The sequence below is a fragment of the Panthera uncia genome, chromosome A2 (genome assembly GCF_023721935.1).
Source record: "Panthera uncia isolate 11264 chromosome A2, Puncia_PCG_1.0, whole genome shotgun sequence".
Classification (NCBI taxonomy): domain Eukaryota; kingdom Metazoa; phylum Chordata; class Mammalia; order Carnivora; family Felidae; genus Panthera; species Panthera uncia.
Window position 1 is genome coordinate 143,185,107 of NC_064816.1, and position 21,711 is coordinate 143,206,817.

The following is a 21,711-nucleotide window of genomic DNA, read 5'->3' on the forward strand; positions in this document are numbered from 1 at the left end:
TATACATTTCAACGTTTATTGATGATTAGATAGTAGAAAGGGGGAAAGAGGGGTGGAAATCAGCATAATTGTCTCCCACTTCCTGGAGGAGCCTCTGGTACATTTTTCCTGGATTAATCTGTGAGGGCAAAGCTCTGCCTCCATATTGATCTGCAGTGCTTGTTATGCTGCTCTAATGTACTGTTTTCACTTTGGGAAAATGTGAAATGAGATTACCGTCCACCATTAGAAGGCCATAAAACACAAGCCATGGCACCTTCCATTCAGGAAAAGGTTTAAAGGCATTTCCAATATGCATTATGGTCAACCCTCCATATAGCCATTGAGTCAGCGATTGATTTTTATTGACTGCTTTCCTTCCTGCTGATGGAAAAAGTCACTACTAGGCAAAAATGACAAAAGGGCAGAATTTCAAGATACCTAAGAAGGAAAATTAAATCTTGGCTGCAAGGGACATTTAAATAATTTAATTTCTTTGTAGGGAAATAAGATTTTAAAAAGGAAATGGTGAATGACAAATGTTAAGAGAAAGATGAAGTATAAATATGGAGAACTCAAAACAGTAATAAAGAAAAGAGAGGACAGTAACCCAGAAACATTGAGTAAAAAGGAATTGGTGGAATAAAGTTGATACTTGAAAATATATATTGATCAAAAACAAGTTAAAAAAAAAAAGTTTCATGGTCACTTGAAAGGACTGGGGATTTTGATGGGTCCCACCTCATATCCATCCTCCCTCTTCACTTTCCTTTTCCTTCCTGGACTCTTCATTCTCTGTTCCCTGCCACCTCCCTCACTTCTTCAAGTATCAGCAGCTGCCCTCACCCTTCCTACCCCACCCCACAGTGGCACTGAGGACCAAGAGGGTTGATGACCATATTCAGCGACAGAACTGGAGAGCCAAAGACTTGAACAGAGAATAAAATCACTCCTGGTAGGCATTAGGTAGCCAATGAAACCATTTTTGTTAATGTTTAATGCTAATATTCACTTAAAAGGCAGCTAAGAAAATATATCCAAGTATTTTCTCATTACACTAACAAGGCCATTGTAGAAACTTTGTGTGTGTTTGGGGGGGGGGGGGGATAAAACAGAAAAGAATACAGAAACACATCAAGGCTGTTCCTAATTTTTCAGTGCTTAAAGTAACAGAGATGGATATGTTATATGTTGTTACTCTTCTCTCTGATTATTTCCTGGGCATAATTTCTTGTAAGCTGCATTAAGGGTCAAAGACAAATAAAAACATTTTGGTAAAAATGAAGCTGAGATAAGCGGTACTCAGCTCTCCTCTTCATCTGTGACACGCTGACACCTGGCCACCTGTTTTAGAGCTATCTGCAGACTTCACTGCTGCTGTGTCTACTTTCATGTCTGAGAAACTTCTTTGATGTGGGTCTGAGCTTTACATTTCGAGGAAACTACTTACCCATCTTTTTAGTTCTGCTAATATAAATGGCAAGGATAAGAAGGTAACTTCAGAGACGGAGGAAAACATGGAGATAGATCTCCTCATACCACTCTACCAGAAGGCTAAAGGAGTCATGTCATGACAATCAGCAGCCACAAATTCCTAAAGCTCTCAGGAGCACAGAAATTGTTCGTTATGAGTGCAGGTGCATGAAAAAGGATCCTTTCCCTGTATCTGGACCAGTAAGTACAGAGAGAGAGGGAATGGAGAGAGAGAAGGAGGGAAGGAAGGGAAGGAATGGATAGGTAGATGGATGGGTATGAAATGGATGGTGCTAAAAGAATTCTGATTTTTTTTTTTAACAGGTTGTGACTGCATCCTTCATGGGATCTGGTGGTCTAATAAAACAGTATCTACCACATTAAAAGCAGGCACACAATACAGCCATGGAATCAAATCTTTAGCTCTAATTCCTATGGCATAATGCAAAAATGGTAATTTTATTCTGTATTAAACATATCATTAGATGTTAAGCCCAGGAGTCAGGATTTCTGGTTTTATGACACAAAACTAAAGCTATCAAGTACATTGCCAATAGTTTAAAACATGAAATAATCCACTTATCATTTATAATAAAGCTATCATAAAATGCAGCAGCAAAGCAGAAAGTATTAACTCAAATGTGTTATCAAATAGATCTTTTTCATTTTAATTTTACCTTAAATTACAATATCCTAATAATAGTTTTTAGAATAAAATGTAAACAGCCTCTAACTATGCAAAATCTGAAAGACAACTCCAAGCTTTCCATTCTTTTTTTTTTAATGTTTATATTTATTTTTGAGATAGAGAGAGACACAGCATGAGCGGGGAAGGCGCAGAGAGAGAGAGGGAGACACAGAATCTGAAGCAGGCTCCAGGCTCCGAGCTGTCAGCACAGAGCCCGACGCAGGGCTCAAACCCACGAACTGTGAGATCATGACCTGAGCCAAAGTCAGATGCTTAACCAACTGAGCCACCCAGGCACCCCTAAGCTTTCCATTCTTACTAGCTGCTAACCATCTTTATTAATGAAGCTTCTACCTGGGCTGTAATCAAATTTCCACAATTACACTTTAGAGGCCAAACATCTCCCAAAGCTGCCTACTTTCTTTGTTTCAATTTGTCTCCATATACACTTTGCTATAAAATTTGAAAAATAAAATGAAATAAAAGCAGAAAACTTTTTTTACATTTAGTTTGTAAAATGATGAATGTTATTAGCTATGATGTTGTCTATCCTCACAACACAAAAAATGCCAAGAGGCCTCCTCTGTTATCAGAGGAGGGACCCCTGACCTTGACTACCCCAGGTCAACCTGGGTTCAACCAGGGGTTCAATGAACCAATCAAGCTGACAGTGCTCATTGCCCATAATGAGTGCCATACCATTCAACCAACAGATTTAACTGGGTGTTGTGAAAGAAAAACCCAGCGTGGCTACAGCTACAACAGAATTTACAGAATTCTATCCTATATACCCAAAGGCTTGAAAGAGCAACATCTATCTGAAAATATTTTAATACTTAATTCTTAATTTTAATCTATGGTTGATTTGGGGGAAAGATGCCAGTATCACAACTCAGTAATCTGGATCCATAGGAGGAAGGTGACCTGTCTGCAAGGAGAGAGGGGAAAATATTGCCAGTCTTACCCCAGATTTCAGCATCCCAAGTAAAAGGCCTAATGCTAGGAAAAATACACAGATAGGACCTGTGGTCACCTATCTGAGATAAGATAATACAATGTTCTACATACACAGGTTCACTGTTCTTTGACCAATAGGCCCCACAAACCCTAAGCAGATGAACACAAACACAGCAGAATATTAGGTGAGTGAAAAGCTTTCCAATTTTGCAATATATTTTGCTTCCTCATCCAGTAATACTGAGTACTTGGAAATGATGGGGACATGAGGGCAAACCTAGGAGGAGAGTGGGAACTTCCCATGTGACCACATGAAAGCTGGTGGGGGCTGACTGCTCTCTCTTCTCATGGTGCTCAGTGGACAAAAACCACTCTGACAGTATGGGACTCCCAGATGTCTGGTTTTGTTTTCCTGAGCAGGTTGCTACTACTCTACTCTGCAGGGAGAATGACATGGCATCTTGCCAACTTCACCATTCGCTGAGTGAGATCCTACTACAGAGACTCACCCCACGAGGGTCTGGATTTAGAAAAATGGGGCCATCTTCTGCCACATCTCCAAAGAATAAAGGCCTGAACCCTTTTGTTTTATAAATAGTTTCTTAAAATCTGGTGATCTAGAGAGACCAATGGCAACTTAATGTTAGTAAAAAACTTTTCCAGAAAATTTCTCCAGGTAATAATGCCTTGGACAAGAAATAGTTATTTATTCGGTTCAAAAGATTTGTGAAGTCAGGTATCAGGTATGAGGCAGAGAAAAACAATCAGTTGGCTAATTTGAATTTTCTACCATAGCATGGTACCCTTGATACATCTGGGCTATGTGCAGCAAGGCTTACATCTCTAAAAAGATAAAACACTTCTTACTTACATAAAAGATACCTGAAACATGAGACAATAATTATAGGGACAAAGAACATAAATGATGCCAACATTAACTCAACCTGGAAAGACCCCAAATCAACTTCCGGTCACACTTTCTTTAGAACAATCATGTACTCAGGAGATGTTTTCTCAAACTCACACAGTTCTTCTCATTAGGTGAAATTCTACAGCTAAATACTGCACTTTAGTCTGAGTGACCCTTAATTTAAAGACCTATAAGCCATCCCTTCCCTCTCTCCCTTTCTTTCTTAACGATGCTTGGAATATTGTTATTGCTTAATAAATGCCCACTAATAATGCGGTAATAAAAACAGGGACTCTAGTGGGTTAACCATGCAGCTCTGTGCTTTAATATGCCCGAGACAGCAGCAGTTTATACAAGTATCCTGAGTAGAAACATCACCTGCTGCATGCACACAGCACTAAAAACAGAATCACAGCTCATAGAAGTGGCCCTTGGTTATAGGAACTGTAATATTTGCAGAAGCATTCTTAGTCCCTTCAAAAGACCTACAAGCCATGGAATGCAGAGCTGTCCAGGGCCCAACATTAAATTTCAATCTCCCAAGGATACATCAATGTGAGACCAAGGCCACCTCAATACACCAAATTACTTTTATTTGAAATATTTTCATAAGGTGTCAAGGTGAAGAAAAGTATTAGTATTAATAAGGAATACTACTATGAGTACTACTAAAGAAAAGCATGGCATTTACTCTCACCTGACTTGATAAAACAGCTGTTTAATTAGACAACTTACAAAATGTTAATCTTGAGCATACACAATACATCACCCCTGCATTTCTTTTACTTTAAATATGTGTGTGTGTATATATATATATATATATATATATAATATATCGAACTTACGCCAACACAAGTTAGCTTATTTTGCCCCACCCGACCCAGACTTTGTGAATGGTTTGTATTTCTCCTATCCTGTTATTTTGAAATGTTCACTAACATTGGTCTAAGAATGGAAGATATGAAGGTTGGCTGGTTCATTCATTCATTCTTTCATCCATTCTTTTACTCTAACAACAAATATTATTAAGCATTCATCACATGCCATTCACTATGACAGGTGCTGAATAAGATATGATATTTGCCTTCAGATGGCTCGAATGGGGGGGGGGGGAGAGACAAAAGTGTGTATAAGGTCTTATAATGAGATCAAGAGATAATACATTTGTAAACTTAGTGCTAAGCAAATCCAGAGATTTAGTTTTGGATATGACAGAAATGGAACATACAGTATTGGAGACATGAGGACATCTATCACTAGTGAACAGGAAACAAGAATAGATTTTATGATTTCCTCAAAGTAACTTTCAAGCCTGCTGGAAGATCTGCACAGTGTATGCAGACTATAGAGACAGAAATGGAGAGGAGAGACCTCCTCTGAACTTGGGGATATGAATACACCCATAACCTGGTGACTCCAAGCCTTTTGAACTCCTCTGCTTTCCACAGAGGAAAGCTTGGTACTTGCGTTCATGACATCTGCTAACACAGGCTTGGTTTGGAGGGGTGGAAGTAGTTGTGTATAGTTAGAGCTTATAAACTCTTTGAGTCAAGTAGGAATCCACAAGGAAATAATCAGAGGCCAGGACAGAGTTTTAGACCTACCAACAATAAACAAATGTTGAGAAAAGCTCCCAGTTGCTGTCTTAGTAGGAGGGCTCTGGTGGTAACTCTCAACTGATGCTAAAATTACTCTTCAGCCTTCAATGTTTTCGCTACTTGAGAATGCTTTTTGTAATCACTCTGTTGCTTTATTACTTGATAGGGCCAAGGAGGAGCAAACTGAACAACTGGGTCCTGGATCAATGCCCAAATTTGGAGTTAGGAGTGAGAGAGGAGGGGTGGGGATAATATGGGGAAAGTAAAAAGATACGAGAAAGCAAAAGAACACACCAGAATTACAGGGAAATCATGGAGGAGAAAGGGAAGACATTAGGGGCCAGATGAGTTTCAGTGGAGACAAAAACAGAGGGTCTGACTGAGCATCCCAACCAGCCCATGGGAAAGGGGAGGCTGCACATTCTAGGCCACGGGGCTGAAGCCAACTGTGGCAGTTGTTTTCCAAGACAACTTTCATTGCAAATTGTGGAAGGAATATTACACTTCCCTTCATTACCCATCCTTCCTGTAGAGAGTCCTCGAGTCCAGAAGAGGAAGGACTGGATATAGCCAGTGTGGCCATCCCCAGTACAGCCAAGGAGCAGGGCACCAGTCCTGGCAAGACAGAGTATACTTGCAATGAACCTAGGTCTTTCCAAGCAAATGTAATGAAACACTGCATACAACCTCCCAGAGATAATCCCTCCATATTTGGAGAAATATAGATTTCAGAGGCCTTATAATATCATTTTCATCAATGAAATCTATTATAATAGCACAGAATCACAGAATCTTCCAATCGAGTAGTATGGTACCAGGAGCCTATACAGAAATATGGTTGAGCACACATATTCATGTTAAGCTCCTATTTTTAGGCACTTACAAGTTTTCAAAAAGAATTACCTGTTGGGATGGATTTCTTAGGCTCCTCAGCTGAGGGGGTGCTTAGGCAGTGAGAAGTTTGGTGAAATCCCATTTGAGTCACCTAAGCATAAAAATACGTTCCACTATCCCCACATCTTCCCAGCTGTGATCACAGGTGAACGTTTAATACTAAGATAAGTCAGGAACAGCTTCGTTCTAAAAATTTCACAACTGTCACACAGCTCAGTGAGGACTGTGGCACATCCTAAGACAAGTACGTTAAGACCAAGAGGTCTGTAGTGACACGGTGCACCGCATTACTTGAGGTGATGCTCCTTCTTCCACCACGTTTTGAAAGCAAGATCCAACTGGCAGATACACCCAGGAAGGAATGTGTCTGGCTCTCTTAACTGAAAGAATTGCAGATGTGTTTATTTTAGTGACAAGTGAAGAAAAAAGTCATCCCTACTGACTTGTCCTCTAAGTATCAGGGTGCTAGAAATGAGTGGAGGGAATAGCAGGGATGAAGGAGGTAGAGATTAGCCTGTTGTTGGGTCTCCACTCCTTTGAGGACTTGAAGGGCTGGATGCTTAAGCACTGCCACCAGAAGCAGGAAATCCCTAAACGGGTGCAACAGGCCATGCCAGCAAATCTCCAGGGACACCAGGCAGCCAGGCAGAAAAAAGCCACATGGGCATCATACTGGTGGCCACCATGTATACGTTGTGAAGAGAGTCCTAAAGGGTGTGCAGAAACAAAAGGAGAGAGAAAAACACACACATGAAAGACACACACTTGCAGAAGTCATAGGCAGCACAAGGCAATAAAGGTGCCAAGGAAACAGTACAGCGGTAGGTGCCACACTGTTCTCAGGAGGCAGTGATTGCTCCCAGTTGAGGGAGGCAGGAGGAGAGTCTGGGTGCCTTTTCCAGAGAAAAGGAGAGGGGGTAAAAGACCCCTGAGTGAAGGCTGGGACTGCAAGAAGACAGAGGACAGTTGAGAGGGTACGTGTGGGTCCCGGCTCAGGTTCAGCGGACTTAGGCTGGAGGCAATGCTGCAAAGGAAGGGGCAGGGGCTGGGACAGACTTCCTATAAAAGACAGTGTGCTTACAGTCTACTCCGCAGGCGATGGCAAGCCACCAGCCTGTCCAGATGAGAGAGTGAAGTTATAAAAGTGCCACCATGGAGAGGCTGAACTGATCTGAATAAACCACATGGGCGGCAGAGGGAGCAGTCTAGGCTGGGACGCCAGCAGAGCAGTCCCCAGGTATAAAACAGGCAAGAACAGCAGCCCTGGAAAGCAGGAATGGAAGGATGAGATAACGTACCAGACACGGATTTAAGAGGAGGAAAGACGGAGTGGCACACACAGGGTTTAGGCCTGAGTCTTTAAAGAATGAAATTGCTCAAGGGCATCAGGAACCACAGCTGGAAAGGAGCCACCATGATCCACAGCGTGGAGCTGGAGCTCAGCACGGGGCAGGGCTGCATGCGCAGATGGGAAATCCCTGAGCAACCCACAGGGGGCGCTGCGGGGCAGCGGCCTGGGGAAGTGACAGGGAAGGGGGTGGGCCGGCCACAAAGCTGAGAGTAGAGGGAAGAGCCAGTGGAGCGCAGTGTCCCAGGCCAGGGAGGACAGAGTTTCATGAGAGAGAAGGCAGTCAACAAGAATAAGACCGATTAAAGGTCATGGCATTTGATCCTTAGCAATTTGGAGAAACAATTTCAGTAACAGACTAACAGGCAGTTAGAGAAATGGAGGCAGTGGGGTTAGGTCAGTTCAATATCCCTTACTGGGTGCATGTTACATACACAGCAGAAACTATGTGTGTGTATGGCGGGGGGAGAGACATCCATCCCACAGGAGCTACTTCAATAGGGTACAATTGGCAACAGGAAAAAGGGAAAAATATGAAAGGGGAGGATTCCACCGGGCTGGAGATCTGGAGAAGGTCTTAGATGAGATGAAAGGATTTCAGTAGGGCCTTAAACAGTAGGGAAGCCTTAGGCAGGTAAAAGAAGGAATGGAAAGGAACTCCAGACAGAAAAGTGGAAGAAGGAAAGGCAGTGATGTCACTAATCAACTGTTTCTTCCAAAGAGTCATACGGAAATTTACAAACAGATCAGAAAGCCCAGCACTTTCAACAGGAACATGTTCTGTAAGCAGATGAAGGAATTCCCACCAAGTACAGTAATGAGTGAACGTGTGCTCAGAAGTTAGTAAATAGGGAAGGCTGTGTGAAGAAAGAGGTTTTCAACAGTCCTTTAGAGAAAAGCAAGAAGGGAAGAATGGAGGGCATGGTCCCTGCAGACATGGTATGATCAAGGAGAAACACAGATTTCCCGGTTAAAGCATGAAGTCCACTGTAAAGAATACAAAACATGAGGTTGGTGAGATGCAGGAGGAGAAGGCAATCATCTGTTTGCTGAGAAACCTCAAAAGCTAACAGAATCATGTGGCAGGAACGGGAAATCTTGTACAAAAGAGAGCAGGACATGAGAGGGCTTCTCCTCCTCAAAGTGCCACTAAGTGCTGGTGGCAGAAGGGCGGAGATGGGACTCCAGGGATTCCATCCAAAGAGACGCTGACAAGAACAAGGGATAGGCCAGAGACCCTCTTGTACCCCCACTCCACACTGTACTTCCCACCACAGCTCATTCTTTTATGCATAAAGTAAATGCATTGAAGTCAGGGATATATTAGTGCATTTACTGGTCTTGTCTTCACGCTCACGCTGTGTCTAGTATGTTCATTATGAGTCCCTTCTTGCTCTCCAGAATACACATACACTGAAATTAATGGGTGATTAATGGAAGATGGAGAAAGCTTGGCATAAAATATATTTGAAAAACAGGAGTTTATGGATGTTGGTCAACTATAACTCTCCATTAATTCATGATGTACTCAGGTTCAATTTAAAATCATGTAACGTGTATATGCTGATATATGCATAAGGTGTATGAAAAAATATACATACGATTGGCAACAGGAGTTGCTTCAAAGGAGAGGACTGGGATAGGAGGTTATGGACTTAAGGAAGAGGGCTACTTTTGCATCTGACATTTAAATCTTCTACTAGAGGCATATGTTGTTGCTTATCAATAAATAATTGATTTAAAAGATTACAATGCCGTATTATCTAAAGATACTTTGAATGCCCTGGAAATTGCTAAAAGGAAGGTTGCTTTCCTTCCAGATGCCTAAGCACCCAAACCTGTTTCTGTGAGATCTGTAGCACTTAACATAGAAGTGACTGGAAACTTAAAGACAACACCAAGACACCGGATGTGAAACCGCACATGCCAACTCTACACAAAGACAAAAATGTAAACCGGAAAATAATTCAAAAATGCCTTCACACATGTCAGCCTGCAGCACAGCCCTTCTGGTTTAATATCTCAGCAACTTTGTGAGAAAAAAGGACAGAGAAACTGCCCAATTATTTTAAGTCACAGGGCAAAGTGCTGGCAGTAAAATGTAACATGAGTGTTTGGAAAGCCTAGAAACTGTCTCCATCCACGAAATCCTTGTCAGGGAGGCTGCTCCCTTCTTTACCTTTTTCACTGCTCTTTCCCCATCTCCTTCTTCTCTTAATTGTGCATAATCCCCAAAGCTCAGGTCTTTGCCCTGCTGTTCTTCTAATTCCAGGGCAAGTTACCCTTCCCCCTCTGGGAGTGCTACTGCTGTGTGTGTGACAGAAAGGGTTTTCTAGTTGCTCTCCTTCAGTTAGTAGATGTGTGAGCTTTGGTTTCTTTGGGCATCAGTTCTTTATAAAATACACAGACAGTAATCTTCCCCACCTGAAGCCAGGGACTAGATCTGGTGGTCCTCTTACAGTCCTTCCAACTTGAAAACCTTTAGACTAAGCATTAAATGGGTATGTCCAATTTATTCGATTTCCAGTTTCTCATCCAAACGAGATTTTCCTTCCATTTTTTCACCAATAGCAATACCATTAACTTTTTAGTAGGCATTAAATTGTTGCTCTTTTGTGCTCTTAATACTTTATAGTCAAGAAGTCACTGAGGTTGTTAGTTCTTCCTTTGAAAAGTCTTTCACTTTCAACCATTGCTCAGTTCGCCCTAACAGTACCCTAGGCTAACAGTTCATGCACAGACTATGATCACTATCCTCTGAATAGTCTCTCTGCCCTCAGCTGCCTCCTCTTCAAGCTCAACATCATGAATTCCAACACATGCATACTTGCATACACAAACCTTTCAGAGGAGACAATCAGGACTCTTCCTTCTTCTCCATCTCCCGTAACTAATTTTACTTAGAAAATAGTTCTCATGTTCCTTGCCTCCTCAATAAGCTACTACTTGTGGTACTGGGAGAAAGAGAACCCACTGAAACCTCTACTAAACCACTATTTACCTATTCTGGCCTCAACGTGAAGGACAGATGGTGACATCTACAAGGTTGTTTCCAAACACAATCAAATAGGAACCAGTACAACAGCTAAAGAGCACAAATATACATATTCCTAATGTGCACTTTCCAAGCCATGTTATAAAATTATACAATCATTCTGACTTGATTCAATTTCTCACTTGTGGGTAAGGGCACTATCTACCACAGTGATAAGCTTCCATAGGAACTAAAATCCATTTCAAAGGGTTGGAACACAGAGGCTTAAAAACAAGTGCTCAAGATGTTATACACGGTGCCTTACATCTCTGAAACTCAGTACTATAAACATTAACCTCTTAATTCCGTGAAAGTCCCAGAAATGAGAAAAAATGGGTATTTGGGAAACGAATTATTTAATGTAACTGGTAGGGAAAAGAAAGAACTTGGAAGTCAAGTTGCTGATAATCCACTTCATCTCTAGCATTAAGCACAACTAATCACACATGGTAACATGACTTACCAAGTTTTAAAAGAAAAATACATTATAAATTCAAGTAACTAATATTTCCCTACTTAATAGTTCATAAATGAGGGACACACCTCCAAAGCATTTTATAGCTAATGAAAGTGAAAAGTTTATATGGTACGTATAATTACACTGTACTACACGCACACCTATGAAACACCAACACAATTACTCTTTAATTTAAAAATTCTAACATGTTTCCTTTTTTTGGTTCTGATTAACTAAAATATTCAGTGCTGATGCCATAAGAAGGCATTAAATTCTAACACATCATATAACCTCAACTCCTTGTGTTACATAAATGGATTTAAGCATTTTTCAGAGGGCAGGCAAGATTTAGCAAATTGGCTTAACATTCTAGGCTGCTGCTGAGACCTAAATTAACAAGACCAACCATGAAGTACAGAAAAACAACAGCTTGCTATACAAATTCTCCAAATGATTCTGATGAGCCTCATACATGAGTATTTCAGAGGTGGAATCTCAATGATTCCTATATAAAGGGATAATGATGTATTACTGCAGGACTAAACAATGCATTTCTCAATTCATGTCCTGGATTGGATTCACCATGCTGAGCTCCATTAGTTTTACATCTCCCTAAGGGTTCCAATTCAGCAGTATTAATCTAAGCCATTACACACAGCCTCAATCTATGAACGTCTGCCTTACGAATGCCCCTTAATACAGCTCTCCAGTTGAGTGTTTTGGAGAAAAATCACACAAACCAGGGAAACTCGAGTCATTATAAATTCATAAGCAGACACTAAATTCTGCCTGCCATGTTTTCACACTTCTGAGGTAAATTCACTTTTGTCCCCTTTACAATGATCATTTCATCCCATCTCCAACCTCTCCCCCAAATCTCACCCCTTTCCTTCCTCTTTCACACTTGGCCATTTTTCTATGTTTTGCTGTGAAAAACTGAAACCAAGGGAGAACTCCTTTATCTTCCCAGGGTAAAAGTTGGATCTGTACCTTTTCAGGTGTTACTTTGGAGGAAGAGATCCTTCTTCTAGAAAAACAAAGGCATTTCCTACACGTGGATCCAGTTCTTACCTTTCCCCTACCCTCTTTTCTAGTGGGATTTCTTCCACCTCCTATCTTCAATCTTTCTTGACTATATCATTGTCACTAGAAATCCAACAGTCTCTACAACAGTGCTATCCAACAGAACTTTTTGTGATGATGGAAATGTCTTATACCTATACAGTCCAACACAGTGGTCATGTCTGGTCACAGCTACATGGTGCTCATGTGTACCTGAAATGTGACTAATGCACAGGTAATGCATTAAATTTTACTTAATTTTAATAAACTTAAATCTAAACAGTTACACGTGGCTAATGACTATCCTATTGTTGAAAGCAGAGTTCTGGGAAATACTATGCTTACCACAACCACCTCCACTGCCCTACCTTCCATTCATTCTCTCTGATTCACACCAAAATGGCCAAACCCAATGATTCTTTGTACACATCATATAGGAACACTCGCTCGGACTGGTTCATATAAATTACTCCCTTTTCTTGAAAGGAGTTTCTTGGCTTCTAGAAACACTGTGCTTTCCTGCCTTTCCTCCTAGCTCACTGGCCATTTTCTTTTAACTAATCTCTAAAATACAGGAGTTCCTCAGGATCATATTTTGGATGTTTCTCTCTGCTCTTCTCTCTTTATACTCTCTCCACCATTATCTCAACCATTCTCATGGCTTTAATGCCACTTGTGTGCTGACAGCAATCAAATTTGTATCTCTAGCCCTCCCTACTTACAGGCAACTGCCTACTACTATTTACACTGAAGGTTTTGCAAGCGTTGCATGATTAAAGTTGAACTTTTAATTCCCTGCTCTACACCCAGTTTGTTCTTTCTTCCCCATCTCAGCAAATGGACCGTCCAAATTCAGGGAGGAGTCTCCCGATATACAATCTGTCCCCAGGTCTTGTCAATTCAACTTCTAAAATAGGATCTAGAATCGACCTACTTTTCTGTCCATTTTCACTGCCATTATTCTAGTTCAAGAACAATGAATCCCAAAAATCTCTTAAGTAGTCACTTGGTTTCCATTCTGCGCCCCCATCCCCCCAATCTCTACTGCTGTTCATTATCAACAACACAACTGGAGTGACCCTTTTTAAACTCTTGACTTCCAGGGGCGCCTGGGTGGCTCAGTCGGTTGAGCTCAGGTCATGATCTCACGGTTTGTGAGTTCGAGCCCCGCGTCGGGCTCTGTTTTGCCAGCTTGGAGCCTGGAGCCTGCTTCTTTTTCTTTTTTTTTTTTTTTTTAACGTTTATTTATTTTTGAAACAGAGACAGAGCATGAACAGGGGAGGGTCAGAGAGAGAGGGAGACAGAATCTGAAACATGGAGCCTGCTTCTGATTCTGTGTCTCCCTCTCTCTCTGATCCTCCCCCACTCATGCTCTGTCTCTCTCTGCCTCAGAAATAAACAAACATTAAAAAAAATTTAACAAAAAAAAAAATTTAACAAAAAAAAAATAAACTCTTGATTTCCAGGTTATAACTCAAATCCTTCAAATACATCTTCCAGCTCTTGGGATAAACTTTAAAATACTACTTATGACCTTTGTAGGTGCCTCTATCTCCAGCCTCAACTCTGCCCACTATGCTTTCCTACATGCTTTCAGGACCCCAGTGAGCCAAGCTCCTTGCTCAGGGTCTTAATACAGGCTGGTCTTGCTGCCTAAACGCCCTTCCTTTGTGTTCCCCCTAAAGCCTGCTACTTTAGCTTTCAGGTCTGAGCCTGATCTCTCACAGTCCATCCCCACACAATGTGCTCTCTCAGTGCTTGGCAGTCAAGTTATCTGAGTGACTAGTCATTCTTCCCATTAGACTACAAGCTGCAAGAGAGCAGGGATCACATCGGTTTAGTCTACCACCGTGGGTCCCCGTGCCTAGCACAGCACTGCCAACCACCATGCAGCCACTGGGCACCCTCCCTGCTCCTCACTGCCACCGTGTTAGCCATTGTGTGTGTGGGGGGGGGGGATAAGGTGGACATGTGAGGAAGAGTGGCCAAACTGTGCCGGGGAGACCAATGTTCCCAACATCCAAACTGGAATTAAGAATGAGCTTTCCAATAAAGTAGTATACCCAAAGTTAGGTTCCATATTACAGTTACTGCTTAGATTTTAGCTGTTTGTGGTGATGGTTAATACAGGATCTGGTATCTAAGACACATTACGTCCATATCCGGGCACCACCTTCTACCTGCTATGAAGCTTGGATAAAGTGCTTAATCTCTCTAAGATGTGACTTTTTCATTGTTTCCCCTATTTAAGATTACTGTAGAGATGAGTAAGATAATGTTTAAGCACTCAGTGCAAAGCCTGGCACATAGTATGCTTTTAGTAAATATGAAGTATCATTATGATACTTCATAATAATATGAATGTCAAATTATCATTTGACTTCGAAATGATTAAGTATAATCATTTAAACATCGGTAAGTTATTCTGGGAACCTCTTAGTTACCACCTTATTTCCAAAGGAAAACAACTTTCCACTTTCAAAAGACTAACTTAAAAACAAGTTTTAGAATACAATCCATGGGAGAGCTGCTAACTGTTCACACAACTTGAAGGTGAGCACAAAGTGTTCAGGTCGTGGTAAAATAAGGTTCCTGCACGTATTTTGATAAAGGGATTAAAAAGCTGCACTTGTGTTAAAATCAAACCTCCGGCACGGGGTATATAATTAACATAAACCTATATATCTTTTCTTTTCTCAACTAAGTTCTCACAGGGAGCAACAGCCCTCCCTTTGAATAAATGGAATTGTATTTGAAGTAATTACACTTGGCACAGATTTGCCCACTGCTGGTGGTGGGGCTGCTACTTGTGACTAGGCAGTGAGGGGGAACTCAACGGAATCGATGGCACACTGCTTTAATTTACTTTAATAGTAGCAAAAGCGTGTCTAAAACAAGTTGGGCATTTCAAGAATAATCAACGCCACACAGCTACAGTTCTATTACCATGAAACCAGTATTCAAAGAGGCCAGAAACTGGTTTTCAGCCTCTTTCAGTGAGTTTCTGTATCTTTAGTGTCATAAATGTCATTTTGTAAAGTCAAGCTGGCAGTCCTCAGCGGGAAGCTGAGAAGTGCCAGTGTTAATTAAAAATGTTGGATAACTTTTCAGTTTATTCATGCTGTGAGATCTGTTCCTCCACCCCACCCTCAAAAACTTTAACTACCAAAGGGCACTCGGGAACAGGGAGAAATAGGAGGGTACTAACGATGATTTCATTTTCAAACGCTTTGAAATTGACAGGCAGTGACAGCATTGACAGGCAGTGACAGCACAGTCCAATAAGCAGGGATGGGGGAAAGGATGGACAGATAAGTTCTCTTTTCTATAATACTGGATGCAAAGAAAGCCCAGATCAGAAATCAGAAATGGTCTTCCCCGTGCCGGAATGTGTAGCCCTTGTGAAGGATAAATGAGACACTTGGATCCCTACACGTTAAAAAAAACAAAAAACAAAAAACAAAAAACACAACAGACAACTCTGGATTGATTAATGCTCAGAAATTAATTGCACACGACTAACTTATGATGTTAAAAGCTTATAAAACTGATGTGCTATATATATCATTTCATATCATGGTAAGAATATAATGGCTATGGTGATACAGCATGCCATGAAGTAGAAATTTTGGACATATCTGCCTAATTGGTCAATGTAAACTGTCAAAAGCCGTCTGACTGTGGCCAGCAACTCCAGCTGGAGTTAGGACTGAAGAGTCCTGAAAGAGGAAAATCTTAAGTACTGCTCTGGATTATAACTTCAGTTTCAGGTCTGAGTAGCTGGTTTGGCTATCCAAACTGGATAAAACAATTAGATAAGTTATTCACAGTCACAGTGAAATAAAGCCCTGAGGTCTTTTATTGACACGATGATAAATCAAGTATAGTATTAATTTCTACCAAATACCATAGATTTTTACCAGTTTGAGATCTCCAATACTGGCAATAAGTGTCAATATTTAGACTGAGGGAAGAATCATTTAACAGATAGAGCTTCACCACTTCCAATATTTAGGAAAGAGGTCACTTGATTGAAGTCTTATTTCCCTACTTGAAAATTAAGGCTTTTGCCCATGAGACACTATTTTCAGAAATGCACTGAAGGCTAATATCTTCGCATGCATTACAAATGCTAATCAAAGTGGAGTGTTAATATATTATCTTATTTATTATGAAGAAAACGGCTGATATGACTCCACGCGACGGACATTTGACCAACAGTTGTTTGTACCCTGCTTATTTCTTAGGTCCCTGCAAATGCTTGTCACAGCTCCGCTGGTGCTCAGGTAGCTGAAGTGGGGCAAAAGAAATGGGCTCTCCTACTAGAAGCCACATCAGGACAAGAGACAGCAAAAGGGAGTCCTGCCGTGTGGTATTTCATTTCACTAAACCTGCCGGTAGGAGAAAAGGTGAAAAAAGAACAAAGGGAGAAACAATTTTTTTTTTTGAGAGAAGATATTAAAACTGCAGTCTTTTTTCCTTCCTCCCCCTTTCCCTCCCCTCATTTTTCCTATTTCTAGTTTAGGCGCTGTCAATCAGGCAGCAAACAGATTTACATCTGTGCTTCTAAAGGGGTTGGGGGGGGGGAGGAAAAACTCTCTCAATGCTTATGCCAAAGACAGACATCACTAATCAATCCAGGCTGAGCCTTGTCGCAGCCTCAGAGTCCTTCTCAACAAAATGCTGTAGGGAGTTCACTACAATCAGCTGGGGCTGGTGCCTGAAACCAACTTTAGTTGTGTTCCCTGACGTGGAAGTTTGCCCCAGTGCTCTAGCTCTAGCACTGGGCTTGACTCTCTTGGTGTTGCACTCTCCTAGGACCTGAAGTTAAGGCTGAATAGTTCGTGACGTTGAAATTCACAAGAGCCCCAGCTTTCTTCCAGTGAACACTTTGCCATACAGAATCCAAGGCATCTGAAAGTAAGCAAGAGACCAGATAATACCCCTTTCTGACTCATTCCACATCCCTCTAAAAGGTGAGCAAAGCCAGGAAAAAATCACCTGGGCTTGGCAGGCCCCTATTAATGTTTAAGCTGGATCTTAACTGTGCTTATTTTTAAGGTTGATATGAGGTTCAGAATCAGCATTTACACTTTTTAAAAGTGTGCATTTAAAAGAAAGTTTCATAACAGTCACTAGATTACCCTGCACAATCATTTTAGGAATACCTTCCCCATACATTAACACACTCGTTCATTTGGCTTCTAATATAATTGGTCTCTCTCTCTCCAGAAAGCCCTTAATGACACCACCTCACATCCAACCTTCATAATTTGGCTCCCTCCACCTCAGAGAGCAGGACTTCCTGGGCACAGTCTTCCTGCCTGCCGTTGTGGGCCAAATGTGATTCTCCCCAGCTGCTGCTGTGCTTCCTGCTTTATGATAGGGGCCTGCCTGATCGCTCCAGGCCATCCAGGAACAGAAGCCTTCCAGGCAACAAGAAGCTATTAGATGCAGCCTGCTTGGGCCAGGGCCACATTCCGCTCCCAAGAGTAACTCATATATGCTTCTGCCTGTATTCTTTCGTTCTATAGATTAAGAGAGGATCATCTCCCACACTTGCACGAAGGATCTCTCTGGATAAGGAAGTCAACAGAAGATCAGAGAATGGCAAAACCTTGCCAAAAGTTCACTTGGTAAATGGCACGTAAAGACCTTGAAAATAATCTGGAATACCCAAATGGAGGTAGGTTCCAATGACTAGAAATGTGGCTGCCTGAAAAATGGACAGAAGCCAGAAAAGACACAGTGCGTCTCTGTCTATACGTGGGAACTGAAGGAAAGGTGGCCACTTCTCCTGTGCCTGTGTTTGTCCCTAGTCCCCCACAGCTGCTGGCTCTAAAGAAAATGCGAGTTGCAGGAGGCAGTCATATAAAGGGCAGCACTTATCTGCTTTATAGAGAATTGAAAAGATTTACGTATTTTTTCTGGGGTCCCAAGCTTTTTTTTTTTTTAATTTGGCATTACCCATAATGTATTTGTCCATGGGATAAACAGAGACGCCTTCCCCCACAATTATATTTGCTTAAAGGAAAACACAGCTGCCTTTCTTGCATATTAAGACGCACTGGAACTGGAAAGACCAAAGATTTCAAAGGGAAGGAAAGTTTACAGCATAAAAGATACTCCGCCATACCAAAGTGCATTGAATCTAAAAAACCAAGGCAAAGTAATGACTATGCTCCTTGGGGACAAAAGTCCTTTTGAGCAAGAAGCTATAGGTGCCATTTTCTAGAAGAGCCACCTGCTACTACTTGGAGCTATTGCAAATATTCAGGAGCTAGAATTTGAGTCCTTCCATCTATTTGTGTAGGAGAGTATGCACGCACGTGCACCCTGAGGCAAAACCAATAGGTAATTACTGGATGCTGTCACTGTGGGATAACTGAACCATCAAGTCGACTACTTAATGATCCCCTCAGACGACCAGCATCACACTGCTTGCTACTACTGTTAACAGGAAACCTTTGGAGAAACATGCTAATCCAAGTGAAAGCAGGGAAGATACTGTACTGCTAAGAGGGCCCACCCCCATCAAAAGTACAGAATGTAGCAAGAAGATAATGACCCTAATTAGTTAGTTATTATTTGCTATACTGACAACTGCATCTAATAACACTGCCACCACGGTGCTGTTTTGTGTGACATCCTCTTCATGTGGCAACCTTTTCATAAATCAAAGCAAAAACCAAACCAGTTCTTTTATTCCCCCAGTTTCATTGAGAAATAACTGACATATCACTGAAGAAGGTTAAGGCATACGGCATGATGGCTTGATTTACATATGTTGTGCAATAGTTAGTTCAATAGCTTCAGCCAACATGCATCTTCTTGTATTGATACAATAAAAGGAAAGAAGAAAAGAAGGGGGAAAAACATTTTCTCCTTGTGATGAGGACTCTTAGGATCCACCCTCTTAACAGCTATCACAAAGCAGTGTTGGCTGTAGTCATCACATTGTATTTATCTTGTAACCGGAAGTTTGTAGCTTTGACCACCTTCCTCTAGTTTCCCCTTCCCCTACCCCTGGTAACTACAAGTCTGATCTCTTTTTCTATAAATTTGGGGTTTTTTAAAGAGTCCACATATACGGAAGATCTTTCAGCATTTGTCTTTCTCTGACTTATCTCACTTACTGGCATTATGCCTTCAGGGCCTATCCACGTTGCCACAAATGGTAGGACTTCTTTTTATGGCTGAATACTATACATATCACATTACAACTTCTCTTTCCATTCATCCATTGATGAACACTTAGGCTGTTTCCATGTCTTGGCTATCATAAAGAATGCTGCTATGAACATGGGGATGTATACATCTTTCTGAGATAGTGTTTTTATTTCCTTTGTATTCCCAGAAGTGGAGTTGCTGGATCATACGGTTATTCTATATTTAATTTTTTAAGGAACCTCCATACTGTTTTCCACAGTGGCTGCACCATTTGCCATCCCACCAAGGGTACACAAGGTCTCTTTCCTCCACATCCTCACCTGCATGTGTAACCTCTTGTCTTTTTTGGTGATGGCCATTTAAACAGGCATGAGATGGTATTTCATTGTGCTTTCAATTAGCATGTCCCTGATGATGTGGAGCCTCATCTATCTTCTTTGAAAATAATGTCTATTCAGGTCCTTTGCCAATTTTTTTATTTGGGTTGTTTTTTTGCTATTGAGTGTATGAGTTCTTTATATATTTTGGATATTAAGCCCTTATCAGATATATGGTTTGCAAGTATTTTTCCCATTCCATAGATTGTCTTTTCACTTTGTTGATGGTTTCTTTTGCTGTGCAGAAGCTTAGTTTGAAGGAGGTCCACTTGGTTTTCATTTTGTTGCTTGTGCTGTCATTATCAAGACCCGTGTCAAAGAGATTTGCTCCATGTTTTCTTCTAGGATTTTCATGAATGCAGGTCTTGCATTTAAGTCTTTAATCCATTTTGGGTCAATTTTTGTGAGTGGCGTAAGATATTAGTTTTTTCTTTTACATATGAATATCCAATTATCCCAGCACCATTTATTAAAGAGACTGTCTTTTCTTCACGGAATATTCTTGGCTCTCCTGTCAAATATTAGCTGACCATATACGATTTGGTTTATTTCTGGGCTACTGATACTATTCTGTTGGCCTATTTGTCTGTTTTTATGCCAATACCATACTATTTTGGTGCCAGTTTCTTATACAGCCTGATAATAAAGGTTAACACTGAACCTTAGCTGTTATCTATCTTAGTAAATGTGTTGATGATGTGGCAAGACTGTTCCACATTACAGTGGGACTGCCAGTAATGGTAATACGTGCAAAGTGGCAACCCACTAGGTCAATGGGACTTGACAATCAGTACGGTTTTAATTGAGCCAGAAAAAGAAATGGCTCTTTTATCCTTTTCTTAAAGTATACAGGAGTTTTCTCTGCTGTGTCTTGGTTCCATCAGTGCCTTGATCATAAAATGCCTATAATCAAGTTTGATACAGACTTGTATGGCAGACAATAGAGACCTCACGGGGAATGCAGGTAAGTCAGCTTGCATAAGATAACTTCTTATGAAGTGTTTAATTGGCTTTCTTGGTAGAGAGCTACCTGACTTGAAGATGTCATGTTTCCAAGTTCAACTAGAAAATGTTAATAAGGCACACTTTAGTTACAGAAAATATATAAATCTATCTACATTCACAGAGGTGAAAAATAGTCCTGAAAAATAGCAAAGGTCAGGAAGTTTTCAAATATCTTCTTTAACAAAAATTCATACTGTACAGAAATTGAAACTGAAGGAATTCCCAATTAAGGACAAACCTTAAACTAACAAATAACACTCCACTGTATTTTGGATTTGGCTATAATCTTAACTACCCTACTGATACTGTCAAGAGGAAAGCTCATCTTCTCTCCGGCACGTTTTGGAGATGAATTGTGACAATAAGCTAGTGTCCCACAAAAATCAGCCCTATATTAACAGCCTGTAATAAAGAACACCAACAACCAGAGAAATCAAACCATTAGGCTAGACAGAGAGATGTCACATAGCCACAGTCCTCTAATTTGCTGAAGGAACTTATTTCAGCATGTTATTTACTGAGTACAGTATAAGTGCTAGGTGCTGGGGGAGATCTATAAACAGAATAAAATACAATTCCTGCCCTCAAGAAGCTTTCATTTCCACTGGGAATGAGATTCACACACTGTAACTAGATTATACAACCTTGGTATGAACCTTCAAACTCCCAAGAGTCTGTAATTCTTACTTAGCTTTTTACACCAGGGTTTCCTTTAAAGTTTGTTTGTTTGTGAGAGAGAGAGAGAGAGAGAGAGAGAGA

The 21,711-nt window shown here is 41.0% G+C and overlaps 1 protein-coding gene across 2 annotated transcripts in view; it reads right to left on the bottom strand.

The window, feature by feature from the left end:
* The window catches only part of CHCHD3 (coiled-coil-helix-coiled-coil-helix domain containing 3), a 287,147-nt gene that overhangs the window by 14,536 nt on the left and 250,900 nt on the right, over positions 1–21,711 (bottom strand). The gene's annotated exons all lie outside the window — the stretch shown is intronic.